The sequence below is a fragment of the Oncorhynchus kisutch genome, linkage group LG9, assembly GCF_002021735.2.
Source record: "Oncorhynchus kisutch isolate 150728-3 linkage group LG9, Okis_V2, whole genome shotgun sequence".
In the NCBI taxonomy this organism is placed as follows: Eukaryota; Metazoa; Chordata; class Actinopteri; order Salmoniformes; family Salmonidae; genus Oncorhynchus; species Oncorhynchus kisutch.
The window spans coordinates 26,381,603-26,388,777 of NC_034182.2; the positions used below are offsets into that span (position 1 = coordinate 26,381,603).

Below are 7,175 nucleotides of genomic sequence, written 5' to 3' on the forward strand. Positions count from 1 at the left end.
AAATGTCAGGGAACTTGCAGGTGACTTTGTGGAAGAGTGGGGTAACATCTCACAGCAAGAACTGGCATATCTGGTGCAGTCCATGAGGAGGAGATGCACTGCAGTACTTAATGCAGCTGGTGGCCACACCAGATACTGACTGTTACTTTTGATTTTGACCCCCCCTTTGTTCAGGGACACATTATTTCATTTCTGCTAGTCCCGTCTGTGGAACTTGTTCAGTTTATGTCTCAGTTGTTGAATCTTGTTATGTTCATACAAATATTTACACATGTTAAGTTTGCTGAAAATAAACGCAGTTGAGAGGACTTTTTTTTTTTTTGCTGAGTTAAGTCACCCTTTAATGCAATGAGCACCAGGCAGGGACCGTTTTTTGGTTAGTAGTATTTCAGTAGCACCCATGTGAATGCAGGGGTTGCAAAACAAATGGCCACTGGATTGATGCACATAATCATGATATCCTTCTGCCAGGTAGGCATAGGCTACTTTGTAGTTAACTTTTAATCAATACGTTTTTTGGGAAAGCCTATAAATGTTTTTTTTTATACCAGCAGATGGCGATCATTAGCATTATCGCTAATGGCTACACAAAGTGAAAACGAGACATTGGTGCACATCACACACAGACAGGAGCATTCCTGTGCCTTTTCAGAAAGAAATATGAATCACTAATGCATTTTGTTCATGTCTTATTAGTCACTTGGGCAAATTAATGAATGTTCTAATAAATTCAATAGATTTAGTTGATTTCCTACTAAACTCAACACATTTTGGAATATTGTTGAATTCCGTGTTAATGTCTGGATTCCATGATTCCATCCACGTTTTCCATAATGCAGATTTTATAGGGCCCTACATATTTGGTGAGAATCACGACATAGGGTACATAATCGATTTTAGCTCTTAAAGATACAGTAGCCTACATTATGAAAATATAATTTAATCCACACTCATGTCATTGGGATTTATATGTGTTGAGTTAAATCCATTTTGACATGGTTCCAAAATAGGAGCAGAGGACATTAGGCCACATACCCTACTACTGTAAACCAGGTAGAAATGAATCATAACACACACACACTCACACACACTCACACACACTCACACACACACACACATAATGATTTATCATCCATAGGGATAAGCTCCATACTGTGTCAATGCAATCGGGACGACCTCTCGATTTGCCGATAATAAGGAAATATTGGCCAACAACTCAGGAACTAGGCTACATGTCTGTCTATAATCCCTTTGGGATGTCTGAAATTATGTTGTTTGGATTCAGAAGATTCCCAGTCTCACATTGAAATCCACCCGCACACACAGCGAAATCAAAATGCCTAGCTTCTTCTGATGTTTGGATTTATGTCTATTGTCAAAGGGATTTAGGGAGAAACCAAAGACCCCCCCCACCACAGCACCAATATCAAACTCTCTCCGAGCAAGATCTGGCTAGCCTAGCAAGGGGTCTGTCTGTCCGGGACGCCGTGTCTCTCTGTCTGTCTCTGATCGGGGGAGAGTGAAAGCAAGTGGTCTGGTCTTAGGCGGTGGTCTGGGTACCGCCGGTGATCTGGCTGTCAGTAGCGCTAGCCTTATTATACAGTGAGCTGTGTTTTTTGTGAACACCTTTGAGTGGTGTGTGCGTGTGCGTGCGCGTGCGCGAACACCAACCTTGATCTCACCTTAATGAGAGCCCCCGGGACAGATGACGCGCCATGTTTTGGTGGAGACGGGCGGAAGGTCTGACAAGCAACAGAACGGACGGACTTAACACTGGATGCAGTTTGACTGCAGAAAATAACATGCGCGTCAATCGAACCCTATGGGCCCTGGTCAAAAGTAGTGCACTACGTAGGGAGTAGTGTGCTATTTGGGACTCAGCCTCGGTCCGAACCGCCACGGACATGAAGAGAAACAAACCACATACTGATAGACAAGGTCTTCTACAGGAGAAAACTAGCTGGGAGACATGGACACAGTCACATCAGGCTTAGAGCTCTACATGGACTCTTGGGGGTGCCGTTGGACCATGTTGAGGAATTTGTAACATTGAGTTACAACGAGTGTACTCATATACTGTATGTGTAGCACTAGTGGGGTGCCCCAATTTCCTATTGGAGGTGCCCACTAAATGCTCTCCCACACCTGTAATTCAAATCCTTGTCCTGCATACACAACCAACTGTCAAACCACGGAAACACACCTGTTGGTTGAGTAGAAACTGGCCAGTCTAGCCAACAGTCTGAGTCAGCCTCCTGCCATCCGTCCATGGTACAGTAGCAGACTCTTCACACTCTCAGGACACTGTATATAATCAATTTAATCAAGGTATGAAATTATTGTTATTTTCAAATACAATCTCCTTTTGGGCTCAATTTGTGGCCAATTTGAAGTGTACAAATTATTACAATCATGTTCCGGCCCCCTGACCATCCACTCCGACAAAAATTGGCCCGTGGCTGAATCTAGTTACCTACCCCTGGTCTACCGCTTGGAATATCCCATATTCCCAATACCTATATGAGAAACATGAAATCAGTAGATCAATTTGCATCACATAAAACATACAAGTAAGCAAGCATATAACACATGGCCAATTAAGGAAAACAAACTCGTCTAAGATTGACATCAATACATGATACAGCCCTACACACTCGAGGCTACATCTACGATCAAATGCACAATTAAAACGGAATTGGCGACACACCGTGAATCTGTGAGTGATCACAAGCAATGTGAATATCAAAACCAAGCTGCACCGAGACAGAAAGAGTGGCGGCTCAGAAAGCAGAGGGTGGCTCAACTTTCTACCGTCACAACGTCCTCTCCGTCTGTTTAATTGTTAGGGACCCACGCCATGAGCTATCAATCTAGCATACTTCTTTGAAAATCTCAGCCCCATCTGCCTCTGTCTGAATGGACCGCCCTCAGTCTCCGTCTTGCCTTGGCTTGTGTCTGTGTTCGGAGTCTGAGAGCGCGTACGTCCACACGCACACGCACAGGCATACAGACACACACGCACACGCACAGAAACATTGAAAACATATACACACACACACTCATAAGAGACACAGAAACACACAGACACAGAGACACCTGCAAGGCAAAAACAGCTAAAACATGCACATGCACACGCACAGACATACTGTACAGACATACTGTACAGACACACACACACACACAAACACACACACACACACACATAAGAGACACAGAAACACACACACAGAGACACCTGCAAGGCAAAAACAGCAAAAACACACACACACACACACACACACACCCCACAGCATGGCGAGTAAGTATGTATGGATCTCCTTGACAAGGCCACCTGTCTCCTATGTTTATTGGGCCCATTGTAAATTAATTAAAGTACATGAAGCTACTGTTGCCATATAAATAAACAAGACGTGTTGCTGCAGAGCACTGCTCTTCACACACACACACACACACAGATATACACATGCAAACACACACACGCAAGAGGGCACACACACACGAGTGCATACCCATAGCCACATCAACCTGCACACACTCACACTCTCCCACATATTTCAAAGGTCATCCAACTCCTCCTCCCAGCTCCTTCCCAGTAGAGAGATATAAAACTCTCTGTGACATCATCTATTCAGCACAAGGACAGAGTCACACAACACATTTCCCGGATCCATTAAATGGTCTCCCACCTGGTACACAGAGCTATCAGAGCTATCCATAATATTTGCTATATAGGGCAACCACAGAGCTCGGAGCAGCCAGCGCGTGTATGTGTGTGAGTGTGTGTGTGTGTGTGTGTGTGTGTGTGTGTGTGTGTGTGTGTGTGTGTGTGTGTGTGTGTGTGTGTGTGTGTGTGTGTGTGTGTGTGTGTGTGTGTGTGTGTGTGTGTGTGTGTATGTGTGTGTGTGTGATTGTGTGTGATTGTGTGTGATTGTGTGAGATTGTGTGAGATTGTGTGTGTGCCCAGCCTCTCAGGCTGATAAGAACAGGGGTCTTCTTGTCTCTGTTGAATTCTACCATCAACTGGAGCTTGGAATGCCCTCCATACCAGCCCCGCATATAAATGTGGCCCATTCTTTGCAGTCAGTGTGTGTGAGAGACATATGTTCTCACAGGCATGGCGTTTCCTGTCGGGGGCTAGCTCTCTGCCCTGCGACAAGACACATAAGATGCTCAGATAGATAGGTTTCATTGGAAACTCTCTTTAGAGGGGGGTGAGGAGGGGGCGTGCAAATTGTGGATCCTATCTTTGACCCATTTCTCCCATAAACCATGCAAGTACAACATTAAAACATTGCCACGAAGTCATTCATTAGAACATCTGAGGAATAGGCTTGTTAAAAGCTAATAGACTTGTTAAAAGGTCATCTGTTAATATTTACAAAACATCCTAAAGAGAAACTAAGTGGTGGTTGATAGGCTTCAGTTTAACGGCTATGGGGTGGTTTGATATTAATCTACTTTAGGCTATTCTCCACTGCCACCACAAGCTGGCAACATCTACATAGGCTATGTGGAGCAACACCAAAGAAGAAGTGTTTGAAGTCGGTCCTCATTAAAAACAGAGGATATATTCCCTGCCCGCACCATTATTGGGAAAAGGGGGCTCAAAACCTTTTGAACAGGTTGCTTGTTGGAGATGTATCACAATGGTTATGACACAGCACGCAATCATTAACAACAGGTTCCAAGGCAAAGCTTCAAACGACAAGAGAACTATTCGTGGAATTTGACAGGCATTCTATGCTATTTGTGACCCAAAATAAAGGGACTGGCAAAGTAACATGTAGTTAGGCTATATATTGTAGCTTAATTATAGAAAACGAATGACTCGTTGTTTTCAAATGTTTTCTATGAAATAGGCTAATGGAAAGAATTCCTACATTCTCGACGACCGAGGGTGATACAGTATGCGCTTACCTGTTATGTGTTCCAAGGGGGTCGCAGGATTCCAAGGGTTTTTCAAAAGGAATCCTTTGATTTTGCCCTCGTCTTTGACTTCTACACCGTTGTCACACCATTCCTTTAGAACGGGAAATATTGAAGCATAGTCCTTTGGAGAAGCTTAGACTTTGAAAACCTTCCCCGGTTTCTGTTTACCGACAACACCAGCTCAATCTGACCGACCTGCAGGTTGATCGGACTACCACATTCTGATAAGGGACCGGGAGACAATGACGGAGGGAAATGAATAGGCTACCAAAAAATAAAGCCTAATGCTGCGTATGGCGCATTACACATGCACTAGATAAAGGCATTAAAGCGGGTTCTGGAATGATTCTTCCACCAAGGTAGACTACAAAGAATTGGCTCCCCCGCCTCCTCCGCATAGCAATAATAATAAATAGCCTACATGAATTGTTCGTTTGATCAGTTTCTCTGACGCGTCACTCTACATATCTTTATATCTCGTTCTTTGTTGACAACGAAACGATATAGACTAATTCCTCATCTACATAAATTGTCAACAGTGATTTTAAATGCGGGTGAATTTTCTACAAAAAATGCATCCCCGCTTGCCCTTCGCCGGTGGAGAGGACAGCACCAACGACAGTTTGAATACCTTGGACGATTTGGTGGTGCTTGCCTGCTTCGTCGCTGGGTAACAGCGTTCCACGGTTTCCGTGATTCTCCTCCGACTGGTATAGACTTAAAATATGCTGCGCTTGTGCGATTGCCCCTTTCGCTCGCTCACGCTCCCTCCTCTCTCCCGGCGGGGCGCGTGCACATTGTCCTAGCAAGATGTGTCGCTGTGACAACGCTCAAGCATCCCTACACTGTCTCTTCAGAATGTTGCTTCTTTAAAAAAAAAAGTATTATCTTTCTCGCATCAAGTGCTTTGTCATCTTTGAAGGGCATCACTGGTGTCAAACGGACGAAAATCCACTATTCCAAAATGAGTGGCAACACTAGGCTACCTTTTTTCCCCTCTGTAAACTCCGTCAGGCTACAGAACTAGTCCGTCTACTCTCTGCTCGCATTAGAGTAGGCTGGGGAGATCATGCATCAGGCTGACGTCAGAGAATGTTAAAGGGATACAAACCCATTGTATAGCCCTCTCTCCCTTCAAATGAGTAGAATAATCTCCATGGGACCCATCCTGTCCTATCACCGGCTTTATATCGGTCTGTCTGACTATCCATCTTTCTCTTCGAATCGTTTTTTTTCTGTGGGAGAAACCTCACAATTGCACAGCGACTGGATCTGCTGTAGCCCCATACAGTCACATCACTGTTGATGATGCTTTTGCACCTGTTCTATTGGATCTAGTGCAACAGAAGCACATGCCCCTTAATCTAGTAACACAGCCCAACATCTGGCATAACTAGGCTCCATAATGATTCCCATGGCAAGGGGCTCGAGCTACACCCTGCCAAATATTACTTGAGAGAGATCGCCTTAAATGTCCGCCAGGTTCACCCGTCTCTATCTTTACATTCTACATTGTGATAGTTTATTTAGTTGCAATGGGTTCTATCATTCTTTTTTCATGCTGATTTCAAATTGTCAGATTGTGTAAATGGTCATACATGCTTATGACAAGTAATAAAGCACTATAGGCTAAGTGTTACCATAAACACTGAACAAAAATATAAATGCAACATGTAAAGCGTTGGTCCCATGTTTCATGAGCTGAAATAAAAGATCCCAGAAATGTTACATATGCACAAAAAACTTCTCTCTCTCAAATTTGGTGCACAAATTGGTTTACATCCCTGTTAGTGAGCATTTCTCCTTTGCCAAGATAATCCACCCACTTGACAGTTGTGACATATCAATAAGCTGATTAAACAGCATGATTATTACAAAGGTGCACCTTGTGCTGGGGATAAAAAAAAGGCCATTCTTAAATGTGCAGTTTTGTCACACTACACAATGTCACAGATGTCTCAAGTTGAGGGAGCGTGCAATTTGCATGATGACTGCTGGAATGTTTACCTGAGAACGCTGTAGAAGTGTGCTCTTCACAGATGAATCCCGATTTCAACTGTACTGGGCAGATGGCAGACAGTGTGTATGGCGTCCTGTGGGCAAGCGGTTTGCTGATGTCAACGTTGTGAACAGAGTGCCCCATGGTGGCAGTGGGATTATGGTACGGGCAGGCATAAGCTACAGACAACGAACACAATTTCATTTTGTCGATGGCAATTTGAATGCACAGAGATACCATGACAAGA

General features: G+C 44.0%; 1 protein-coding gene across 2 annotated transcripts in view; it reads right to left on the reverse strand.

Annotated features, from left to right (window-relative positions):
• The window catches only part of LOC109896443 (neuroligin-2-like), a 228,188-nt gene extending 222,238 nt beyond the window's left edge, over window positions 1-5,950 (reverse strand). For both annotated transcript variants that reach the window (XM_020490699.2, XM_031832251.1), the window contains exon 1: window positions 4,918-5,950. The gene's annotated coding sequence lies outside the window, so the exon portion shown is untranslated. The remainder of the gene's footprint in view (window positions 1-4,917) is intronic.
• Window positions 5,951-7,175: the final 1,225 nt, after the last annotated feature.